This window comes from Gymnodraco acuticeps, unplaced genomic scaffold (genome assembly GCF_902827175.1).
Source record: "Gymnodraco acuticeps unplaced genomic scaffold, fGymAcu1.1, whole genome shotgun sequence".
NCBI lineage: Eukaryota > Metazoa > Chordata > Actinopteri > Perciformes > Bathydraconidae > Gymnodraco > Gymnodraco acuticeps.
In genome coordinates, this window is record NW_022990939.1 from 498,807 (window position 1) to 525,056 (window position 26,250).

The following is a 26,250-nucleotide window of genomic DNA, read 5'->3' on the forward strand; positions in this document are numbered from 1 at the left end:
AGTCCCTCCTCTAGTCCCTCCTCTAGTCTCTCCTCTAGTCCCCTCTGGAGTCCCCTCTCCAGTCCCCTCCTCTAGTCCCTCCTTTAGTCCCTCCTCTAGTCCCTCCTTTAGTCCCTCCTCTAGTTCCCCTCTCAAGTCCCCTTCTCTAGTCCCTCCTCTAGTCTCTCCTCTAGTTCCCCTCTCGAGTCTCCTCTCGAGTCCCCTCTCGAGTTGCCCCTTGGTTCCCCTCTCGAGTTCCCCCTTGGTTCTCCTCTCGAGTCTCCTCTCGAGTCCCTACTTGAGTCACGTCTCAAGTCCCTACCCAATGTCCTGGTCCGTTGGAGGTTCCGCTGGGGGTCCTGCCAACTCCATGTCTGTCTCGTTGGAGGTCCTGCCGTCTACTCTCCTGCCGGGGGTCCTGCCAATCCCATGTCCTGTCCCGTTGGGGGTCCCGCCGTCTACTCTCCTGCCGGGGGTCCTGCCAATCCCATGTGCTATGCCGATGGAGGTTCCGCTGGGGGTCCTTCCGGCTCCATGTCCAGTCCCGTTGGAGGTCCCGCGAACTACTCTCCTGCCGGGGGTCCTGCCAGCTCAGTGTGCTGTCCCGCTGGGGGTCCCGCCAACTGCCCTTCTGCCGGGGGTCCTGCCAACCCTGTGTCCTGACCTGTTGGAGGTCCCGCAAACTTCTCTTCTGCCGGGGGTCCTGCCAACCCTGTGTACTGTCCGGTTGGGGGTCCCGCCGACTGCCCTTCTGCCGGGGGTCCTGTCAACCCTGTGTCCTGTTCTGTTGGAGGTTCCGCCGACTGCTCTCCTGCCGGGGGTCCTGCCAACTCCTGGTCCTCTTCCGTGGGGGATCCTGCCGAGGTCTGTCCCACCAGCGCCGGTTCCTGTCCGGCCGACACCGGGTTCTGCCCGGCCTCCTGAGAGCCGCGGTCTTCGCCCTCAAGTCCGGCCCCCTGAGAGCCGCGGTCTTCGCCCTCGAGCCCGGCCCCCTGAGAGCCGCGGTTTTCGCCCTCGAGCCCGGCCCCCTGAGAGCCGCGGTCTTCGCCCTCGAGCCCTGCCCCCTGAGTGCCGCGGTCCTCGCCCTCGGGCCCGACCCCCTGACTCTTCCTGCCACTACCTTCGCCCCTCCATAACCCCCTTTTCAAGCTCTGCCTTGCCCCTGGGCTGTCAGCCCAAGCCTGTCCTCCAGACCCCCTCCACCCACCCTGTTGGCCCTAGTTTTGTGTCCCTCCTCCGGTCCCCCTCCACCCACCCTGGTGGCCTACGTCCCTCCTCCGGACCCCCTCCACCCACCCTGCTTGTGGTTTTGGACTTTTTGTGGTTTTGTTTTGGGACGTCTGGAATCCGTCTCTTGAGGGGGGGGGTACTGTTAGGATCTGTCTGTGTTGTAGTTTTGTATGTCTGGTTTTGGGTATTTTCATCCTTGTATATTGTCTGGTCCTTCTTCCTGTGTTTTTTCCTCCCGTCGTTAGTTTCCCTGGTGTGTCTAGTTGTCTGATTGTTTTCACCTGTGGCCCTTGTGTTTCTCTCCCCTGCCCGGCTGTGTCTCGTCTTGTGATTACCCCTTCCTGTATTTAGTCTTGTCTCTTCCTGTGTTCAGTGTCGGTTCGTCTTGTGTTGTGAGTAAACTGCGGTGAGTGTGCCAGGATAGCAAACCCACGTGTTTTTGCTGATGGGAACTTGGGTCCCCCTCGCAGCAAGGGTGCAGCGAGTCGTTTGGCTGATGCAGAGCGTAGTGCACGCGCTGGGGTGTACGGTTTAACCATGTCCTGGATGTACGAAGGGCCAGATCCATTCGCAGCATGGTAAGCAAGTACCAGTGTCTTGAAGTGGATTCTAGCAGTTACCGGAAGCCAGTGAAGGGAGCGGAGGAGCGGAGTGGTGTGGGAAAATTTAGGAAGGTTGAAGACCAGACGAGCCGCTGCATTCTGGATGAGCTGCAGAGGTCGGATGGCACATGCAGGTAGACCAGCCAGGAGGGAGTTGCAGTAGTCTAGGCGTGAGATGACGAGAGCCTGGACCAGAACCTGAGTCGCTTTCTGGGTCAGCTGGGGACGTATCTTCCTGATGTTGTAAAGCGTGTATCTGCAGCAGCGGGTTGTAGCAGCGATGTTTGCAGTGAAGGACAAGTTGTTATCTAGGATCACACCCAGATTCCTTGCAGTCTGAGTCAGGGAAACAACTGAGGTGCCGATGTTGATTGTTAGGTCAAGAGTGGGACAATCTTTTCCCGGAAGGAAAAGCAGCTCAGTCTTGTCAAGGTTGAGCTTGAGGTGATGAGCAGACATCCACTGAGAGATGTCAGCTAGACAAGCAGAGATGCGTGCGACGACCTGGGTCTCTGAGGCGGGGAAAGGACAGAATTAATTGGGGTGTCGTCAGCGTAGCAGTGGTATGAAAAACCATGCGGGCTAATGACTGATCCGAGCGAGTTTGTGTACAGGGAGAAGAGGAGGGGACCAAGAACAGAGCCCTGAGGGACCCCTGTAGTTAATTGACAAGGGTCGGACTCAGACCCTCTCCAAGTCACCCTGTAGGTACGGTCTTTCAGGTATGAGGTGAGGAGGGAAAGTGCAGAGCCTGAAACTCCAAGTTTTTGGAGAGTGCGAAGGAGGATCTGATGATTCACCGTGTCGAATGCAGCAGACAAACATGACTCTGAATTAATGATGATAGCAGTTAGATGTGTAAATAAGAAGCTGTTTGCTCATAATTCCACCATGTCAACTTAAAAGGTACTCAAATGTCAATGTTTTGCAGTCCTAAAGTAGCTAAAAAAAACACTTGTTGCAGGTTTAACTTCATGAATAAATGGTATGAAGGGTGCTTGAAAAATAAAAGGGTTCATCTGACAAAAAGGGTTAAAAAGCATTGCACTGTGGATTATTTATATATGTCTATATTTCATTCCATTTCCTCTCCAATCTCCTCCTGTGACATGTGGGTGACTGTGTGAAGCAGTGTGTTCTTTATGCAGCATATTCACTGTGTGTGAAATGTTGAACATTGTGCTCCACAGAACTGGCTGTGCTGAGTCTCTGCCTCACAGCGGAGGGTGGATGAGAGGAGCTGTAAAGGGAAAAGAAGGACATGAGAAGATGTGATAAGAGGGGAGGGAGGGAAGGAACTCTCTGTGCTTCTGACGAGAAGTGAGAGGAAAGAGAGAGGCGGTGGGTGGCTGTGTGGGGGGGAGAGGATGGAGTAAGAGCTGACAGGGTAGCGTGACATTTTCCTGTGAGGACAAATTGTTCCGAAAAATCAACAAAGAGACAGAAAAGAGGCACTGCAACCCCGATTGCGGCAATGTTTGAGCTTTCATGACTGACACAGCATCCACAGCCACTGTTGTCTTCTGATTGGCTCACTCCGCATCTGCCCAAATCGAACCTAACCAAGGATTCCCTAATTGGCTCATAAACTCGGTCATATGTCGGCACACTCCATGCATGTCTGTTCCACCGTGCGCTTAAACCATCATATGCGCTGGATTTGCGCGGACACACGACAGATTAAATCATCGCCATCTGTCCCCATTTATTTCTCGGTTAATCTCCTATTTTCATTCACTGAGCTTTCGTAATGTGAGACTGTGGCGACGGAGGGAAACTCATCCAATTTCATCTGGTTTACTAACCTCTTTCCCAGCCACGCCACACTGCTCATCCTCTCCTCGCAACCCTTCCTCTCCCTGCACTTCCTCTGAGTTTTTTTAAGGACACGGCGTACCCAGTGCCCTGCCGTCTCCGCTCATCCTCCCTCCTCCTCCTCCTCTCTAACTTTCTCTTCTCCTGTCTTTCTCCTCTCCTCACCTGTCACATGCCTTGCGCTCCTCGTCCGTCTCCTCCGTTTACCCCCCACTTTTCTTTTGTGTCTGCTGCATTGTAATGCTAAGCAACTCTGCATAACCGGCATACATGTTTTGACTCCAGAAAAAGCAGAGCTGTTCCTCTTCCTGGTGAATGTTACACCAACAGACAGGGGTGAGATGGTGGTAAGTGGCAGAAAATAGGACCTTGCACAGAGGTGTGAGAACAGTCAATCACTGACAAGGTGGGCCAGTCTGTGCATATTCAGGTGCGCGTGGATAGGCATATCCCGGCGAGCACACGGCATTCTCGCACATTCTCGGGCCCTGCACTCACACAGGTGTATATTTAGCCGTGAGTGCGCCTGTTGGCAGCGACTGGTATTTGGCATCTTCTCGACAGAAGAACCCGCAAGAGGGGTCAGCTGACACACACAAAAGCAACAGGGAGAAACAAACAGACAGGCAGCGGGAGTGTCAAAAGAAAATTGTTTCCAGGTCAAGTATTTTTTGAAGGGATGGGATTTAAGGACATCTTGGAAAATAAGCCAAAATCTACCCTGCTCTGGTATAAATCTGAGCAAGCTCGACACAAAAATGTACCCCCTCGAAGAACCTCAGATACACAGCATGACGAATATGAACAGATTATTCAAGAATAATGATATGCTAATGTAGGATGAGGCTTTCTGCTGAAGGTACTGCAGACTGAAAGCAGGCAGCAGTGTTACCGTGACAATGCAGAGCCGCATACGAACACCCTGTTGTTAGAGATGGTAACATTCAAGATTAATAGGCTTTATTGTCATATGTACAATAGTTACAGCACACATGCAACAAACAGAAGCAATACAGTCCTGACACGCCCCACTCTGCTTCTGATTGGTCTACCCTGATATACTTAATCCTATTTCTAATTCCTAATCCTAACCAACCCAAACAATGAAGTAGCCAATCAGTGACAGACTAATGCGGGTCATTACATCACTATGGTAGGAAACATCTGAAACTGTCATTTGGATATTATTTATTGGTTGGTTTTTGTTTTCAAGGGAACGGACTGTTGGACACATGGGGTTTTGGTCCAATGGTTCATTTTTTGGATCATTTGGGTTCCAACTCCCAAAATGCTGTACTGATAAATCAACTTGAAGACTTCCATGTTGATTGAGCTTCGGAGACTCACCAATTGCAATCGCCCTAACGTTGTCTATGCAGAAAAGGGACCTGTGGAGTACATAAAGAACCCTGGACTCTAGCGGGAATCCACAAGGGGAAAACGTAACCGTATATATTTTACAATGACAGCCAGAGCATTTAGTAGCCATTGATTTTTACAGTAATGTCTGTGTAGAGCAGAGGTGGGCTGGTTTTGTTATGATGCCCTTTGGTTACTTGTATTGGGGTTTGATTTGGGAGAAGAGGGGCAGAAAAAGTGAAAGCAGACAGAAAAGAGAGAGAAGATGAAATCAAGGTAGACAGAAGGCGAGCAGGCAGAGAGACGGGTAAGAGGACAAATGGAGAGGGATGGAGGAGGTATATTGTGCCAAACAACCTGCAAGGTGTAGTGTTTTCCCTTGGGAACCATTTATACTACACACCCATGGCAGCATGCTATCAATAGTGTTTCCTGCAGTGGTAGCATGGTGGTGCGCACCAATTACTCAGCCTAGAGCAGCAAATGTGTGGTCTCTAAAGCAGAGGAAAGCTACATGGCTCACAACACTATTGATCAAAACGTGACGGCCTGCCGTTGAATGTGCGTGTGCTTCGATACCTGCGGGTTCTCTATATGCACAGGCATGCTTTTCTCATTTCTGCTCGTGTGTGCGTTTGGTGAACCTTTGTGTTCAGGCACAAATGAGAGCAGGCAAAGATGCTGTTTATGAAATTGGTATCATTCATCATGGATGTGATGGAGGTTGGTGGAGGCTGCCAGAGGCTTCCACATCTGGAAAGATCCAAACAGGAATACATCTTGGTTGGAGTAGATGTTTGAGCCGTTTAGAGAAGATTTGGGCCATCCCCTTAAGATTCTCCCTTGTTTAGACCATGTGGTATTAACAGAATCAAGTCTCGGACTCTAAATCTTTTGAATTGAAAATATTTTAAAAAATGTGTGTATTTTACTTGAAGCCTTGATGGTGACTGGTGGTGGTAGTACCACGTTTTTAAGCTAGGCTAACGTGTTATGGCCTACATTTTGGATAACTAGAGCTCTAAATTACAATAAAAGACATACATGAAACGTAATTATGTTTCATTTTATGGTTGAGCGCTCAACCCCAGTTGCAGATTTAAGCCCCTGTGAAAGGTGACGACCTCTGACAGCAGTCTCACATGAACGGGGTCAATCGTGGATTTGAAGGAGCATTCAATGCACTCATATCTACACAGGTCTCCGGTACTAAACAAGCCCGAGCTGCTCTGCTGTGCAGCATATGACAGCAGTGAGCCTGTCTCTCTGCATTGACGCTGCTTACTTGCCAATTCCATTTTTGGATGGGAACATCATCACAGTACCTAAATGTGAAGACACTGTTGATTCAATGGATTTAATTATATTCCAGGAAACCTTGACTTGAACAAAGAGAACACAAATATTCATTCAGTCAAAACCGGTAAAGGTCCAATTCAAGCAACCCTGACAACTCTGAAATAGCTGCTTTTTTTAACACACCACATTACTTTTGAACATAAACTCCAACAAGGATTTAATAGAAAGGATCATTCAAATGACTTTTACTAAGTGTAAAGAGAAGCATATGTTCAGACGGACCAGATGGAAGCAAATTGAGTTTGCAGCGATAAACATCTTTCGGTAACCGTCCTTTCGTTTATGTTGATGTATGCAATCGGCCATCCGCACACTGTAGACTGCATGTAATTTGATAGGTAGTGATCCCCGATGAGCCTCTAACGATGATTAAAATGGAGAACGTGGCAGTAAACTCAGATGATTGACAGAACAAAGTCATTCAAAGTGTGTACGCGCGTGCGAGCAAATGAAAGCATACGTGCACATGTAATGACTGTCTAAATTATATGTGTATTTATTTACTGTAAGTGGGTTCACACGGACATATCACCCATATGTTATGGTGCTTTTTGCTTGTATGTATGTATATAGGTGCTTGTGTATTGAAATGTGTTTGGCATTAATGGGTTCAGATGGCTCAGATTTTGCCCACGCCTCACCATCACCCTCTCTCTCTCTCCCTCTCTGTTGGTCTGCATCAAACCCTGTCCGACAGCTTTGGCAGCTCGTCAAGTCTACTCTGCAAAAACGCCAATCAAACCACGGCCAACCAAATAAGCAATTAATCATTAGCATCCACAAGCAGGGTAAGCAAAAAGAGGAAGGGGGGCAAGGAGAATGGTATCAGGGTTTATTTGGGTTCAAATATGACCCCATCCCCTTTCAAACAAACACAAGCACACTCTGTTCCCTGGTGAGTACTACAGTGGCGACCATATAACAAGGGGATTATGTTCTTAATAAGTCAGGGGATGAATTATGGAAATGAGCATGGGAAGGTAAGAATGAGAAACAACTGGACAGCATCTGTTGACTAACAAAACAAACTATTGTCCCGATTAGGTTTTCCTATCCACTCACAGTAATGGCGATTAGATTATTAGTCTGTGATTGAAATGATTAAACGGGAGGGTGCGTGTGCGTGTGCGTGTGCGTGCGGACATCAGACATCATCCAGTTTTTAAATGGAGTATTTAAGGGGTTTACTTAACACTATTGTTACTTAATAATCAGGGTTAAGTTAAGGTCCCTTATATATCATCAACATACTGTATAAAGCTTAGTTCTCTGCTTTTCTACATAGATGTGCCTCTTAAATATTAAGTTCATTTAGTTCCAATTCACATAGGTCAACATCTTTGGAGAATTATTAAAACGTTCAACATTTGTTTTAAGTGTAGACATTTTCTGAGGGGTTTCAATCTCATAAAGAAAAGTGCCTTAAAACCAAACCAATATGCTAGACACAGTGTATGGGAATAACACTTTGGAATTGTAGCCTTTGCAGACCATTTACATGCACAGAAACCTGCAGAAAAGGGAAAACCCAAAAAGTATTGTATCAGTAATTGGTTGTAATGCTACCTATCAACATACACATGCCTTAATTTTAGAAATATAATACAATTCTAAACAAAACAATACTAAAACTCACTCACAGATACAGTAAGAAAAAATAACTGTGTGGGTGTTTAAACATCTTTACAACCCTCAGTCAGGCTCTGCTATCTCATTTTATGGCCTGAATAATTTCCTCTGTCTGTTTGCTTAGTGTCAGATAGAGATAGCAGGTTCAGTGGTACTGCCCGCCCGCCCTTCCTGTCATGTCTTCTAATTGGTCCCGACGAGTTGATTGTCCTTCATTGCTATCGGTGGTTCTTCTATCATTGGCCAAGGTATGCAGGTCAACATCTGACCCCTGCAGATAATGTCACATATCCAATTACAGTACACACCGGATGTGTCTGTATAATCCTGATTTGATTATGAAAGAACAGGAAAATTATTTTGCTGTGAACTGTTGGTTAATGCTGGACTGAACACTGGAGCACTACTTTTTTCACGTGCGCTTGGGCAGGGTTTTAACCCCTTACTTACAGGGGGAAAGTTGTGTTGTGATAAAGAACTGGGTAATGTGAATAATTTGCAGCTTTTCTTTTTACACATTAATGTTCCAGATAAATTGCGAGCGTTAGCGTGGATAGCCTTAATATAAAGGCTTCAATGATGTAAATCCATCCAAAAAACATTGATTTTTTGCAGTTTCAACTAAGGCTTGCACTTACCTTGTTACAATATGAACAAACACACAAGACAGCCTCTATGACCCCTAGCATCCGGAGCCTTGCCCGACACGTGACCGCATCAACTGCATCTTCAAGTCAGTAACTGTGAGAAGGAGGAAATCTGGGAGAAATGTGAGAAAACTAGAGAAAAGTGGTTTTGACAGTAAGCAAATAGACACAGAGAGAGATATTGCTGGTAAGAAGGCAGTGGAGAACAGGCTCCTCTCCCAGGGGTCCGCTGGAGATTTCACAGCTGGATGCCTGCATGGCTGTGCCAACACTCTCCCTGCATCCCCTCCACAGATCATTAGCATCATTATGTGTTTGTGTGTGTGTGTCCCTCTCCCTCTGTGTTTACAGCCCAGCAGCAACAGCGATGATGTATGCGTTTCATTTGTGTCCCTCAAACCGCACGACACATGTCACCTCCGCAAAATGGCAGGGCGCCTCCAGAAGATGTATACGGATGATAACCGGCTCTATCTGCAGTCAAAAGTATAACACAGCTCCGAGCCGTTAATATAGGGACATCTGCCACGTCGCCACTGGCTGCTGCACACACACACACACACACACACACACACACACACACACACACACACACACACACACACACACACACACACACACACACACACACACACACACACACACACACACACACACACACACAGTGGCATGTGAAGAATGCATTTTTGACAGACAGACAGACAGACTGTCGCTTGTTGATATCAGTGGCGATGAAGCCGGATGATAACGTGGCATTTCTGATCTGACATGCAGAATACATGCATTCACTTCCAACACCACAAACAAACCAGAAGAGACAATTAAAAAAACATAAGATACTTCCTGTGCTGTACTTTTGGTATTTCTCTTTCAAATCAGATATTTTGCTGAGTTCACTTTTACCTTGAGTTGCATGAGTATTAACTTTAAAGGGGCCCTATTATGTTCATTTTCAGGTTCAAATGTGTACTTTATGCCTCTATTGTGACATGTCTCCATGCTTTAATGTTGAAAAGCTCTTTATTTTTCTCATACTGCCTGTGCTGCAGCACCTCTTTTCACCCTCTGTCTGAAACCAGAGCCCAGTCTGCTCTGATTGGTTAGCTGGCCGGCTCTGTTGTGATTGGTCAACCGCTTAGAGATGTCCCACCCCTTAGCAAATCACGTACAATGTATTGGAGCTAGCCAATAGAATTGCAAGTTTTACAAAGTGATGTCACTATGTTACGGAAGTAGACAAAGGAGTCCAATGGAAGCATTTCAGGCATGGGGGAAGTTTGGGATTTTACGCCCTGCAGACCATTTACATACACAAAAACCTATATTACACACTACAGGAAAAGGGAAAACCGGAAGAAAAAGACAATCTGTATTATCAACCTGTATTATTGTGTTTTGTTAGCAATGTGTGTTTCCGGGTCTAATCAACTGCTTCAGCCAACAGTGTTATTCTAACCATGCCCGGCGCCGTGGGAGGGCCAGGGGGGGCCAGGCCCTCCCATTTGACATTCCTGCCCTCCTCCAATAAACACGTTTTTTATTATTTATAATTTTTTTTTTAAATGTTTTATATATAATTATAAATAAACTGTGAACTTTTATGCTACGATGTATGTGATGTCAGATAGTAACTGAAAAAAATAAATCGCAGGCTATGTCAAATAAATTCATGTGTCTGTTGTGATTTGTGATTCGTCCCCATTTAGACCAATCACAGCGTCACACTCTGCCGCCTATTCTGGATTTGTTTATTGTGCATTCTGTAGACTCCCATTTCTGTTTGAATTACAAAATGGACATCAGAAATTGGCTTAAAAGGTCTAAGGATTTATTCAAACAAAATAGCGATGAAAGAACTGCAGCCGATGCAGCAGCACGCCTTAATGTCACAAGCTTGACCTCGGCAAACCCCGGGGCTGAGTTAGCGAGCCCAAGCCTTGACTCATCAAGGCGGCCGCCACCAACGCTGTCCTCCGAGGCACAGCTCCTTGTGCCCCTACCATCACCACCTGCGTTGCCACACCCTGTACCACACCCGCCAGCATCCTCCTCCTGCTCCGTGCCGGTGCCTCCACTACAGATGCTACCTTGCAGCACATCAACAGGTACTATTGGCCAGCAACCGCTCAAAGACCAACAGCCCCAGATGATCTTGGGGTTAATAAACCCATCCAGGTGAAACTGGATCGTTATCCAGGGAGATTGTTTTCAGGAAAGAAGCGCACTTTTGCCGCTGCATGGTACAACAACAGACCATGGCTTGAATATTCGTTTCCCCTGTAGACAGTTTAAAGTAAATACGTCTTCATCTGATGCAGCTTTTACTGTCAAAGGTTTTTGCGACTGGAAACACGCATTACAGACTGATAAAGGACTGCTAAGGCATGCCGCATCAAAAGAACACATTTCATGTGAGAGTTTGTGGAGAGAGAGACAGATACACGAGGAAACAAATAAGGAAATTAGTACTTTGGTGCAGATCAGCTGGCACGGAACCGTTATTACGTGTCAGCTGTCATTGATATTATAGCTTTTTTAGCTGTCAACCAACTCCCTCTCAAAGGTGACCACGATTCACTCCACAGCATGTCCGAGTCAGGCAGTGGACTCTTCCTATCGCTGTTTGAGTATACGCTGCACAAAGATGCAGAGTTGGCCAAAATAATGTTCTAAGTTAGCTCGGCTGAGCGGAAGGATGCACCTGCAGTGCATAGGAAAATAAACCATGCCCAAGGCGGGCTAAACAGTTCATAGTCTCCGTCTCTACTATTTCTTTCCGAGTGTAGCGATGAGGAAGCTGCCATCCTTAACCAGTGTGCCTTGCTCGTGATTTACCAGTGTTTGTGCTGCCACGCACACAATGTTTCAAAAGTGGTTTCTATGTTGCCCTTAAGTGTGCGTCTTTACGCAATGCTGTTGGCCTCGCTGTTTGATATATATTGTGCCGCAGGCCCGCAGCACATGACGGTTTTGTGTGCCCTCCCATGAAAATCATATGCCCTCCCTTTAGATTTGTTCTGGCGCCGGGTCATAACTACTCAACACTACAATGATAAGCCTCAAGTTGTATTAAACTCTAACAACCTCTGTCTAGGTCAAATCAGTGCAACCAAGGTCTACTGGCAGTTCATTTGCTCACTTATCAGAACAATCCCAATAAAGATAAATTGGTAATCATGTGGAGGAAGTTCCACGAGGTAACTTCTAAATTGCCGTCACGTGAAATACCTCACTGTTGACATTTGTCACCTTTCACTGTACAAAGTTTACCTTTGCAGTGTCGGCTTCCTGTGATACTTTGCCCCTAACGCCTGCAGTATCCAAGCAGAGACAGCTGTCGGCTGTTGACTTAGAAAACCATATCTCGAGTATGCTAATGTTTTTACTTAACGCTTCAGCTATGACGCTTGCTTTAGCCTTCAACTCTCTACAGCAGAGACATTCCTTATTGTGTTTACACTGATATCTGCATTCCAGGCAGACACACATGAAGCTACTATATATGACTATATATCAACTTAGTGAAAAGGGTGCGTTTGGTAAAAGGATAAGACATGACCTCTCTTAAATTGTGTGATGTTGATCTTTCTGAAGTGTTTTTGCTTTAAGATTAAGAATTCAAAGGCAGCTGTCAAACTAAAGATCTGTCTGCCTTCTCTGTATGCATCTCTCCTTCCACAATTCTTCCTTTTTGTTTGCCTCTGCTCTGTCTGTCTTTTTTCTCCACTCCCCCGAGCAAAGGGGACAGCTGCCTATCCCTGATAAACGACTGGCATTTGGCGCGGCGAGAAAAAGGGAGAAACTGTAGTGAGGAGAGGGGAGAGGGGTGGGGGTGGGATGGGCGCGGCACATCGGTCGAGACGGCGAGAAGTGAAAAAGGCAGCAGGGATTAAAGAGCAGGGTTTTTGGCAGTGGTCACTGGAGGAGAGGAGGGGCGGGGGCCGAGAAGATGAGGTCTAACCATGACCTAGATTCCCAGACGCCCAGACATAATAGGCAGGGCCTTACCCAACGTGAACCCCCTCACCCCCAACCCTCCACCTCAGTCAAAACAATAACAGAGAGGAGCTGCAGGAGGACAGGGGGCCCGCTTTGGGGATGGTGAGTCTGGCCTCTCTGTCTCTAACTCCCGGCAGCTGGATAGTACGTTGGCCCTCGAAACCTCTGGAAATTCCTGGAAAGGGAACCTATGGAATGTTGGGGCCATGTTTGGATACATTTCTGCCGGGGTCTATTGAACCGCTTCCAATTTAGTTCGGCTCTGGATTGTTTCCTTTGCTAGGAGGATCCCAATTTCAATGGTTGCAAATTGGTCTACAATCTTTTTGAACATACTTCTCTGTTGTTTTCAAGCAGATTTATTCGGTACATTTGCAAACACATTTTGGGTAAATATTCATTAAAAAAACGGTTGGTACTAAAACAGTTGTGTATAAACAACAGTTATATTATTATTTTAGGGGGGTTATGTGCTGGACTATTTATTTGACCAGAAACTTTCTGGAGACTATGCTGGTTGCCTGGCAAATGATCTTGGCAAATCAAAACTTTTGTTCAACCTTATTCCAAATGTATGGACTATTGCTTCAGGAACAACGGGCCTCTTTCACCAATCGTTCTCAAGGAAAAACCACTTACTGAGATTTCTACGAAGTTTCTGACACTGGCTAATTAGTTATTGTGTTTTCGTCACAGTTGTAGAATGATATAAGATTGAAATTACAATATTTTTTTATATTTAGAATGGACCAAACACATCACTAACTTCAATTCACATCAATTATGTTAATTGGGATCCATGCCATCCAATAATGAGTGCTTGATTATGCTATCTATAAGCCTACTGACGCTACTCAATATGACAGCTAGCATTTGCCCGGGGCATTTATCTGAGCTTATAGTATCAACTTCAATGTGCATTCATTTTATTTTCCATTAATCCTTATAACAACACAGGTAAGAACAATTCTCAACATGTCGTGAACCTGGAGTAGACTTGTTTTAGGACCTTTCTCAAGAACAAATTAAGGATAAAAAAACTGTACCTAGCAACAGAAATGATGGATTAAATGATAAAAAAAATATGTGTAACCATACAAAATGATTGTAACTGATAATAACTGTTATCTTGGCATCAGGATTACAGCATATTATGTGTCTGGGTATGTCTTTATCTCTCTGTCTTGGTGTCCTCTGTCGTCCTCATGCACAGTGAACCGGAGCTTATCTTGTACCCGCTGCCCTGGTGCTGGAGTCAGACCCAGACAGTCATTGCGATGTGAGATGTCTCTCTAGGACACGTCATGTGACCTGAGGCTGCCCCTGAGAGTTGTCTCTGTGTTGCTTCTTATGAACCCACATTAATCACATGCTTATGATTGTTGCTCGACACACTTAATCCCCAGTTGGTATGCGATTTGGGTCCAGCATTTATATAAAAATAAAAAACCACATGCTTGTAGCCGGCCAAGAAGACCAGTATCAGCTGAATCTCCTTGCGCTCTGCATTTTCATAACTTTACAGCTACAAATGTAGAAAAAACGCTCCAAAAATAAACAGTATAGTATTGTGTTCAAAGCAGTTATGCAATTGAAGCTTTTTTTTTTAGACCTTACTACCTCTCAGCAGCCAGTACTCCTCAAATAAAACAAATCTATCTTTTTACTTCGGGTTGGTTGATAATATAAATACAACAATAATCTGTAATCAGCTCAAAACGCCTCCTTGTCTTGACTTAAAAACTAAGATTACTTGCCTAATCTCTACACCTCTGTGACATTTCTTTCCTATGGTGGAGGAAGCTTAAAACAAAAGAAGGCTAATTCCCTTATACGGGCAAATGGTGAACCAAAACTCAAGCTATTGGCTGGATTACCACAGTTGGATCACAGGAATATTTAAAAAGCTGAGGTCACTGGGTTGGTTTGGGTTGAGCAGAGATTGGGTTGTGAGTCAGGGATGGGGAGTTAGTGAGTGCAGGCGTGGGAGGATTGTGGGTGTGGTGCTCAGAGAGAGAGAGAGAGAGAGGCTCATCTCGCAGCCACCGGCGACAGTGACCAGCCATTGGATTTGCAATCTGCAATCATTCCAAATAGATGCTGTGCATCCATAATAAGCATTTTGCACTCATGCAAAGTGACAATTTGCACTTAAATACAATCGTTGGACAATGTGACGGTCTATTTTTACTTCACGGCTGCACCAGTGAGAGGATGAAATTGTAGCATGAAAGAATGTAGGATTGAGGAGATGAGCTTCATTTGAAAAGGTTGATTTTGAGACAGAAATAGCGGGAAATTGCGCTCATTCTGCCACAGAACACAATAAGGTCATTATGCAACTGTGAAAGGACCAAATACTTTAAAAATTAAAAAAGGAGAAAGAAGATCCAACAAGGAGAGCTAGTACTGGCGAGAACAGTGAAAACATACAATCAGCGAGCTACTCGTGATCACCCAGGCTAAGTGATTGTAGGCGTGCTCTCAAACAACAGCATCCTCAACAGTCATCCACTATAACAGCTTCAGCTTCAAATCTGGCATAACAGCGACGAATATAACCTCACTGCTAAAAATACACTCAGGATAAAAATAATCCTAGCAACTAATGTCAGGGGTGCTTCCTCCCTTTGTTCCATGCCGAGCAGGGCCTGTAGGCGAAAAATAAAGACAGAGAGGAAAAGGAAAAAATGAGGGCGTTAAATGAAGAGGAGAGAGACATGGGCAGTGAAAGAGAAAGCGTGTGAGACAGTGTAACACTGTGACAACTTTCCATTCTCTTTCTTAAGAGAGACAAGTGGCTTGGGGCCAACGAGGCCAAGCGGATGCCTTAATTACAGGGGACAAAGGTTTGGGTGAAGGTGGGGCGTGTTTGTGTGGAGTGAGTTGAGTGTGTGTTTTATTAAGGGGCCCTATTGTTTTCAGTTTCAGGCTCATATTTGTATTTTAGTCTCTACTGTGACATGTTTCCATGCTTTAATGTTCCTACTGCCTGTGCTGCAGCACCTCTTTTAACCCTCTGTCTGAAACCAGAGCCCAGTCTGTTATGATTAGTCGCTTAGAAATGTCCCGCCCCTTAGCCTACAATGTGTTGGAGCGCTAGCCAATAGAAGTGCGAGTGTTACGTAGTGATGTCACTGATGTAACGGATGTAAACAAAGGACTACAATCGAGGCGTTTCAGGCAGGGGGAGGAGTGTGTGGGAGAGAAAACCCCCCTGGTGGGAACTTTGGGATTTTAGCCTTTGCAGACCATTTACATGCACAAAAACTAAAACCACAAACAGGATGTAGAATGAAAGCTTATATGGCCAAGTGTGTTTTACTACAAGAAAGGCTAATGAAAGTTACAAGATCTTAAGGAATGCAGCTGACAACATCACTTGACCTGATTTGCAGCTTGGTGACAAATATAGCTCTCTAAAATACCAACCATATCTAAAAATAACACTCTGCTGACTTCTGACACCTGATTAATTTGTAACTAAATGTGGCCACAGATTTAAAAACCCATCATTCCATGTGGGACTAAAACAAGGTTTAATTCCTGCACAACTCAATTGACTTTGATCTATTTGAGGCTCTTGGAAGCAGCGCAGGTCCATGACATGGCTTGGGGTTAAAGTGGACTCTCTTATTACAGGGTTTGCAGAAGCTGTCATTGGCTAAACAGTTTGGTGGTGGTACGTTGAATAATGGCTGATTGGCCCCGAATGTATCTTTTCAACGTAAAACGGGCAGAGTAAATGAGGGGGCTGGTCAGCGCTGCGGGCTTGGTGACATATGATACATCGCTGCTAATGTCACACACACACACACACACACACACACACACACACACACACACACACACACACACACACACACACACACACACACACACACACAAAAGGGCTTGCATAAAAGTACACACATACAACAAAAAGAAAAATCCATATGCACACAGCCCCTTTTGACAGCCATTGGTCAACAATCAGCAACAGGTGCAGCTGGTTGAGGGTGACAACGTACGTGTGTGTGTGTGTGTGTGTGTGTGTGTGTGTGTGTGTGTGTGTGTACACAATGGAAAACCAAGCCACTCTTTAACCATGGTAATGCATCTTCTCCCCCACCCATACATTAGCTTTAAAACAGGAACACAGGGGACCTCGTAGTTAGCATGATGGACAGCCTCGACCAATCCCACCATCACCACATGAAGAAAAGAGAAAATAACTGCTTTGTATAATTTTCCTCGAAAGAAAACCACTGAGACCAAAACCAAAATAATGCTTTGAGCATGCAAAAAGAGCAAATGTGCCGTAAACAAGCGCTTACTGTGTAAATAAACAACTCACTTGTTGCTCATGCTCCAGAGAGAAACTTAAATTAAAGAAGCAAAAAGTCAAATTTGTGGGCTTCCTGAGCTCACACTGTGATCTTTTTAGTCACATGTCGGCTTCCCTAACCCTCCTCTAACCTCAGTATTTCACCAGCGTCGTCAGGTGATAATGAGACGCTGAGCCTTTTGGAAGATGAGAAGGCCGGTTAGGATTCAGCACTTCTGCTGACGCACGTCTTGAAACACATCCTGTATAACACGAACCTCTGGGTATGTAAAACTTTTGGGCATCTGTCGCCCGGGTTCACAAATAAACGGGCTGAGAGTAAAGTTGCCTTCGAACGTTCATGAAAAGTAATTGAGCCACAACATCTGGAAATCAAAAAATCAAAAGGGAAGAACACTAATTAATTCCCGTTGACTCATAATATAAAGAATTACAACCAAGTTAGGAAAAAGATTTGGAGAAGATATTTGCCAGGAAACGATTAGCTTAGCTTCACATAAATAATGAAAGAAAGGGCTAGCTAGCTTACATTTACTTCAACCTCTAAAGCTTAATAGTTATTTTTACTTTGTATTTAAACTGTTTGTATTTAAACTGTTTGTTGTTGTGTTCTAGATTTAGCTGCATATTAAAAATGAACTCTAATGATGAAGCATGGGGAAAATGAGGTATAGCCTCAAGGCTTTTACATTAGCTGCTAGTAGCATGACCACATTTCAATACAGAACTGTTGCTTGGGTTCATTGTGGGTAATGTAGGCGTGAAGTTTTGACAAGAAAGAGAAATGCCTTGAAAAAGAAAACTGATAAATCTTGTTCTATTTCCATTTTTATTCAATTTTTAGTCATGCAACATTTAGTGCTCTTTGAGTGAACACATTGAGTCAGACACTGAGGTTGGTCCCACTGCTCTGAAAATTAACTTCTGTTTTATTAAAAGATGATTCACTGGCTAAATGGATTATTGAAACCAGCATTAACCCAACATAGTATTCCAGTCTTGTCGGAGTTGGAGTTGCAAGGTCATCATGTGACGACAGCAATCAACATTTCAGTCGGAGTGTACCTGCTTCTGCCAACTCAATGACACGCTCCTCATGTGTTTGGTGTCAGACCGACCTGCACTGTGTGTTTACTGCTAAACACTGCCTGCTTTCAGCGAAACAACATTTGTTTCGTGACATTTAGGCTTTACCTCGGACTCAGTTTGATATTATTTCAGAGAAAATTAATCAAAGATACCTAAACGTGGGGGAGAAGCTATTAAATTGACCGAAACTTATGCTAACGTGTTGCTCCGCTGACCTTGAAATGGCGATACTATTAAGGCTGCAGCCACACGAGAACAAAAACGGCCGTTTGCGTTACTGTTTAGTGTCATATAGACCATTCGGCCACACGAGGACGACCGCATACGGCACTAAACGACTGAGGAAACGATAACGGGTCCCAAGGTGGATAGAACGGCATACGCAACGCTCTGGGGGGTCAAACAGCTCCGTGTGTGCACCCTATACGATCATTTTCTGATAATGATTGCGCAATAGCCCCGCCTCTCCCCACCTCTGCTGCTCACCTCCGCGTACCCCGCGCCATTGCTGATGTGTTTCGCCACCAACAACAACAACAATGGCGGATCGCAGAGTTGCTATCGTGCTCCGGACGCTACTGACCATGCTACAGTTCTTTGTGCAACATCTACAGCAGACTTACACATCCGGTGGGGATCTTACTCGCTGCTTTTGTGGATATGTACTGCAGCTTCAGCGATCATTTTCTGATACTGATTGCGCAATAGCCCCGCCTCTCCCCACCTCTGCTGCTCACCCCCGTGTCAAAGTAAACTGCACACTGAATTCAGATTATGTATCTTTCTCTCGATATGAACATAAACGCGAGTGAAGTCTAATCTGACAGGACGGAGACACCTCTCAAACTACCTAAACTAGTTATAAATATGTTTATTTTTACTGTCGGCCGGGTTACTCATTACTGGATCAGCTGCTGCATGAGACAGACACTGACGCTGTCCAAAGAGAGGGTGGAAAAAGAGAGGCTCCATGTATTTTATTATTATATTATATAGAGTCGTTATTCATTTGTTTTAAAGCTCAATAAATAACAAAGAAGACCTTTGACCGGCACTTTTATAATTTTGTCGGAAGATTTAAACTTTAATACACGTTGACTGGCGAAAAACTCTGCCAGGTTCCCTCGGCCCCCACCGCGGAGAATAAACAGAAGGGCAACCATGACAACCATGCTTCTTCGCTGCTTTTGTGGAAGAAGTTACAGCGCCACGTACAGGCTCCTGCATATGTACTGCAGCTTCTCCAGCGGTTGGAGCTAAACGGAGCGGTCTCGTGTGGGCAGACACTATCCGGATAACTATTGCGTGTGGACGGAAGCTTGTTTGATTGCGTTTGCGTTAATCCTATGCGTTTAGACGTTTTTGTCCTCGTGTGGCTGCAGCCTAACACTCCCCACAGTAAACGCTGGGTTATTATCCTCAGCCAGCGGTACCAACAACATGTGAACGGCATAATCAGGACATTATGTTAATGTGATGGAGGTTCAGCAGGATGGAGCGGCGCTAAGCCTCCCCCGCTCTCCGCTACCTTGGCTGCGGGGAAGCACCCATGCATCCCACTAGTGAGTGATGGATGTTGATTGAAGGTTGTTACTTAGCACCCCGCTGAACTCCTGACCCCACACCGAGGGGGGTATACAGCCCCCGACGCAAGGTCCAACAGCGGCAGGTGGAACATTACACATATGAATCGCATACAGGCACATATACACAGGCAGGTTTACACACAACAAAGCTACACAAAGCCCAAAGAGGATTCAATATCATATGCCATAATCAACCTCTAAGCCCGGAGAGAGGGGGTTTTGCGATAGATGAGCTTAGAGCACTTTAATCCCATTTTTTTCTGATTATATTTCCTATTCTCATAACTTTTGGAATTTAAAACAAGCTCAGGTCAGGGTAAGGTCAACCCTTACATGACTCTGCAAGTCTTTTTTTCTACTTTCAGGAAAAGTCACTGAGATTTTTTAAAATTAATCAGCGTGGAATAACCACAGCGCTGCTCATGACCACACACACACAGACTCATTTACCAAACCCCGGACACATCATCTCCTGGGAACCCATTTAAACAAGCATCTAACAAAACACCAGTGAAGAGAAAAAGCTGAAAATTGGATCACAACTTCCCTCGCCCCCCCCCCCCCCCCCCCCCCTCTAGCTCGCTCGACATGAGACAGGAGGGTACCTTTCTGCATTCTTCTGAGAGATGGGCTTATCCAACTGTAGACCCCCAGGAGCAGAAAGGGGGGGGACTGCATCTTCTCGAAATACCTACCGTGTATATTCTGCTGCTTCTTCCCAAAAGGAGCATCGGGTAATTTATTACCCCTAAATAGACAAGCTGGTTCCCACTTACATACACTGGTCGCTGCCAGACTTAGTGACTGTACGGCCAGATACTATAACAGCTTACTCCTCTCCCCAGAGACCCTCCTGCTACCGTATATGGAGGGGGAGCCACGCTTTCTATTATGCACCAGTCTAAACAAATCGCTCCTCTAAATGTTTTCACGGCTACACAGGATAGCATAAATGCATAAATAAATCAACGGTACAACAACATGGAAACATAAGGTCAAGCATGCGTCTATGAAAAAACACAGTTAGATTGTAGACTCAAACAACAGTTAGTATGTTTAGTTAGTTTAAATGCTTATTAGCATTCAAAACAAGACACAAAAAAGGCTGTATAAATTCAGAAATATGTCATACTCATAAACCCAGAATATAATGTTATATGTGGTGCATATCAAATAGGAAAACTGTTATTTATAATGAAGACAGAGCTAAATTAAAATACAATTGAATTCCCTTACTCATAGACTGTAGTTTTATATATTTTTTCACATTTTTATTATCGTTTTTATTGGCCCCTCTGTGGTAGTTTCATTGAAAAATTGTAGTCTGGTTACACCATACTCAGCCCCACATTCTATACGTTTAAAAAACATGTAAGTCAGTAAGAGGGCACATTTAATGAACAGACCTTTTGGTTTCCCATTTGTCTGTTTTTACAATCCAGCTCACCTACTTAACACTGAGAAGACATTACATCGATTAAAAAAGAGCAGCAGAATTAATCACATCATGTGACCCGGTGCAGGTTTGGAAAAGAGGCTTAAAATCACAGACTATACTAGAAATGTCTTTCTCTTTCCCTCTCTGGCTCACTCTAATTGACTAACTAGAAAGGCCCTAATCCTGACCCAGAAGAACATATGCTGGGAGGTGGGGGTGGGCGAGAGAGAAGAGGAGAAAAGGGGAGGAGGTGGAGAGAGATACTTGAGGAGAAACAAGGGAACTGTGAAGACATGAGATACACAAGGTTCAAGGTTCTTTATTGTCAAACTAACATGGCTACAGAGTAATTATGTTGTTGAAAATCTTAGGTCACAGGCTTCTCCAACAATGCAACACAATAATACAGATAAGCAGACAATATTAAAATATACTATATTAAAAGTAATAAAAAAGAAAAATAGTTTTAAAAAAAAGTGAGAAAAAAAAGTGGAATAGTGCAATACGAGTCTACAGTTACAAGTTATTGGAATGATATATTAAATAATAGATGAATAATTACTAAGTAGCAGATGAATGTTGTGAAATCGTTTCAGCAGTTCAGGTGTTTAACAGTCTTATTGCCTGCGGGATGAAGCTGTCTCTGAATCTGGTTGTTTTTGTCCGGATGCTGCGGTAACGCAAATTGAGTTAAGCAAAATATAGAGAGGATGAATGAAAACAGGGGGAGAGAAAAGGGAGAGAAGGTGGCAGGGAACTCATTAAGGGCTTATGCTGCAGGGATGAAGGCCGAGCAGCACCCCGGGTGAGGCAGGGTTAACTAATCTGAGCCACAGTTCCTCCCCTTGGATCTGGACTGTGCAGTATGCTTCGTACACACACATTAAAACTCCTGAACCTAACAAGATTCCAGGTGATTCCTCTCGTCTTCACTCTCTCCTCCAATACATCCTGACTGAGTGATAAAGACAGTGTCTGGCCTGGCGCTGCTGTAGCTGGGAGTCAGGGAGAGTGCTTATTAACAGCAAACAGTTGGGGAGGGGCCGAGGCTCACCACTCTGAAGAGAAGGGAGCTCTATGTCACACAAGACAATAGGAATGCAGCACAATCATCATGTTAACTTAACCGTTGGTAGCCAAAAAAGAAATTGCAGAAAAAAAACCCTTTGGCAAACACACGCCTATGATACTTAAACGTTTTGTTCAGCAGGATAATCGCCACATGTTATTACTACATTTGTATTTTACTAAGCATAAATGCAACTGCCAGAAGCAAATGACTTTAGGCTATAACAAACCACATGACAGTCGCATGGACCCGTGTCACCACTGCCAAGCTAAAGGCGGCACAGTTTTGGCTTTATGACTTTTATCAGTCTTAGAACAAAATGTGAAAATCTCGTTAGCTTGGGTTAAACTCAGACCTATTTTTAGTCGTGCAACCAAAAACACAATAAAAAAAAACGATGGAGCCGGTAATTGTAAAATGCATTACTCTATTGTTCTATAAGTGTTTTTGTGTTTGCTGCAACAGCTACAGGGATTCTAAGGCACTTTCTTTCTTTGTGTCAGATTGTAGTCATATATGAGTTTCGCGTTTTTAGAGTTTTGTTTGTAAGCTTTGTTTTCTGGCCATAGTCTATGCTTCCCAACCTTATCACAAATATGCTTTGTTGTCAAGACCAATTGTCATAATGGCAATAACAACCAAGGCTTACAAATACCAACATTTCCCTGAGTGCAGTCAGATGACAAAAAACAGACACTCACTATCTTCCCCCCATCCTCAGCATGTGTGTGACCCGAACAAAAAAGTACAATGTGACCTTTGAAAGCTTTAACACCTTAAATGAAGCCTTTGTGTCTGTATATGCAACAGAATAAAAACTCTCTATGCCCTTTCGCAGAAATCCTCGAGGCGAAGGGAAGTGAAGAAATGTTTCTCCATCTGTGTAGTCATGTGTTGAACTCCCTTGGCTCTATGTTGTCTGTCTTCCTCTTGTGCCTTGTGTGACTAGTATGTGTCTATTTTTATCTTTTCTTTATTGGGTCTCTTTGTCAATCACTGTCAGGTTTAGTTTTAATAGATTTCTCCTCCCTCGCTGTCTCTTCCCCTCAGTCTGCTCTTTACTACATGTTGACATTCTTGCTCCGCCTTGCTCAGGAAGGGGAGTGGTCAGAGACTACTGTTGATCTTGGTTGTAGTAATATTTAGTTTAAACACTAATAGCTGATTAGCATTGAAATGTCAAACAGCCTGGAACAAGTGCACGGCGGCTGAAAAAGGCAGGCCTGAAAGTCAGAAAATAGCAGCGAATGAGACGTAAAAACACACATACTGTACATACTAAAGGAGCTGTAATAATACTCGCTCTTCTCAAAGATAGCACTGGGGAAATAACATTACAGACATGCTCGTAATTGAAGTGGAAATGCAACATGACAGATGGTAACCTCTTTTTACCATCCTTCCTCAATAAAATTCCAATTAAATGCTTGTTATGGTACTTAAAAGCCAGAGGTACACAGCAAACATTATCATCAGTTTAATGTACAGTCGTCTGCATACAAATGGCTTTCAACGGACAATTCCAATCGTGTTTCCTAAATAAATGTAACCTAAAACCATTCAACCCTGAACTACAATTTAACTTGTTTTGCATTGTAATGCTTTGGTACATATATGGAGTCCAAAAGCTATTTTTCTCCATGATTGCTAGTCTCCTCTGTGAATCAGGAGGGTTGCTTGGCCTAGATTATCTGGCCTGGATACACTAGGGGGCTTTAATGGGAACTTAATGATATCAGTGCAGATTTACCTGGCCAGAGTCCTGCAGATAAATGGGTCAGAAGGATGAAAGGATGAAAGGATGATGGAGCTACTCAGCAGGAAGGAGATCTAATCGTGAGATGTAAAGGGCTTTAAAGGAAGTGGGCGGGAAGGACTTTACCTTACATGGCGGTTAGATTTGCAATATCCCATGAAAAATGCATATATTTTTTGTATGCGTTTAGGTCTGAGTGGTCTGACCAGTGCTATTTTGTGTAGTACCACCTGTGCAAATAGAAGCACATTATAATAAGAACCTGAAAATGAGCCTCTTTAAAGCCAAAAAACCTTTATTTCCAACTCATAACCTGTGCTGTAAAATGTGACGAATATTATGAAACAAAAAGATTGTAGGATTAAAAGTTGAACCTAAGTGAGCGAATTTGTTGGTGAATTTAAGTAATTTATTTCCCTTAGCAATGGGCCAGTTAGATTGATTCAGTCTTTTTGACTCAAATCCAATCCAAGTGTCACTGTACTCTGATCCATCAATCAAATCAATGCCGCCATTGATTTCCACATAAAATAGCACTGTTTAAGTTGTCAATTCAAGCCGAGGCACACACGCCGTTCTTTATGCAACACAATCCCCACAGCTGACATGTTGGCACGCCTGCAAAGCAGTCGGTCCATCTGTGCTTGGCCTAGTTTTGGTTAACGTTGGTGGCGATCCAGACCTCATTCTCAAAGGGGACAGACAGAGACACCCAGTGTGGCTTGCAATGGATAAATATAGCCATGACATTCAAAGGCTCTGTAGTTATGCTAGTCAATTCATTTTGGCAGGCACAAGATAATCAGACACCCCAAGCTTTGTTTCAGTATTGACGGTTATATAAGAGACATAACTTGACTCAGCTAGATTAAATATACACATACACACAAGACAAAGTTCAACTGAGAACACATACAAGTATGGGCCTGCCTTGGTATCGAGGGAAAGTGCACTGATTGTCGTTCTCACAAATTGGATGCGCAGGTCCCTACTGCTGCGAGGTGTAAGGTGGTGTGTGTGTGTGTGTGTGTGTGTGTGTGTGTGTGTGTGTGTGTGTGTGTGTGTGTGTGTGTGTGTGTGTGTGTGTGTGTGTGTGTGTGTGTGTGTGTGTGTGTGTGTGTGTGTGTGTGTGTGTGTGTGTGTGTGTGTGTGTGTGTGTGTGTGTGTGTTCATACCAGCCATCAGCAATCTTGGCTTACCTGGCACAAGATAAAATAGAACATCTGAATTTACGAGTAATTAGCGTATACATTCATGTGTGCACGACTATGCGTACTGCGTAAACTCTTGATAGTAAAAGTGAAGGCTCCCGGGGGGAAAAAAGTGTATTGATTAATGTATTTTGTCATCTACTTTACTTCATTTATGCATTGACTGCTTCAGTTTGGAAAAAGAGCAATACAACAATACTATAAATGTTGAATAAGCTTGTCAACAATAAAGCTTACCATCACTCATACATCCTATAAATCAAAAGACTGATCTCATTGCCACATAAAGGAAGCACATGTTGGTGTGTGTTTATGGTAGTGTGAACACCTGAGGGCGGAACACGCTGTGCCTGACAGTGTGTTTCAGTAAGCACTACTGTGAATGAATGCGTAACGTGTAAGGTGAGCGGTCTGGGCCGGATTGAAGCGGCTGAGTAGGGTATGAATAATGGAAGTTGATGCAGTCGAGCCACGGGTGCAAAAGCTACCGGCGTCAGTGCTGGCTTTCTTGTAAGATGGCCTGGCAGTTTGAATCCCTTTTAAAGACTCTAAGGGCTTGTGTTCACATAGTGCCTTTTTCCTGAAAGGGCCCTTGCAGCATTTCATCAAAAAAAACCTCCCAGTTGTTTTAAATTACGACAACGATCTTGATAACATATAACCGCTGTTGTATGATAGACGAGCTTTATCCCCTTGGATTTCATTTTTTGTTTGTGCTACTATATATTGGTTTTTCACCATTAAAACCAACCGGAAGGTTATTGTTCTCACACTTTGTATAAATGAGCTCAATTTGACAGCCATAGAGCGGAGAGGACGATCAGCAGCCAGGGTCTGTGTAATGATAGTTTCTGTCTGACAAACAGTCAAAAACAAGCTTATCCACCAATTACTACAGTGACGTATCAAGGCGCAGCGCTCAGATTAAATTTGCTGGGCATGGCGCTTTTTCTCGAGGCGGCGTCATGACGTTTTGTTAAGGTTTCCAACTACGACATTTAAACACAGTCACAAAAAAGGATCCCTACAAATGGCAACCACGTATCCGGTTGACATTTAAACATCTTAGCTTGGTCAACAGTTTGTAACAATCATCAGCCATTTGCATTAGCTTTCAAAGTGTACATGGTGTGTCATTGTTGGTAAAGCAACCAT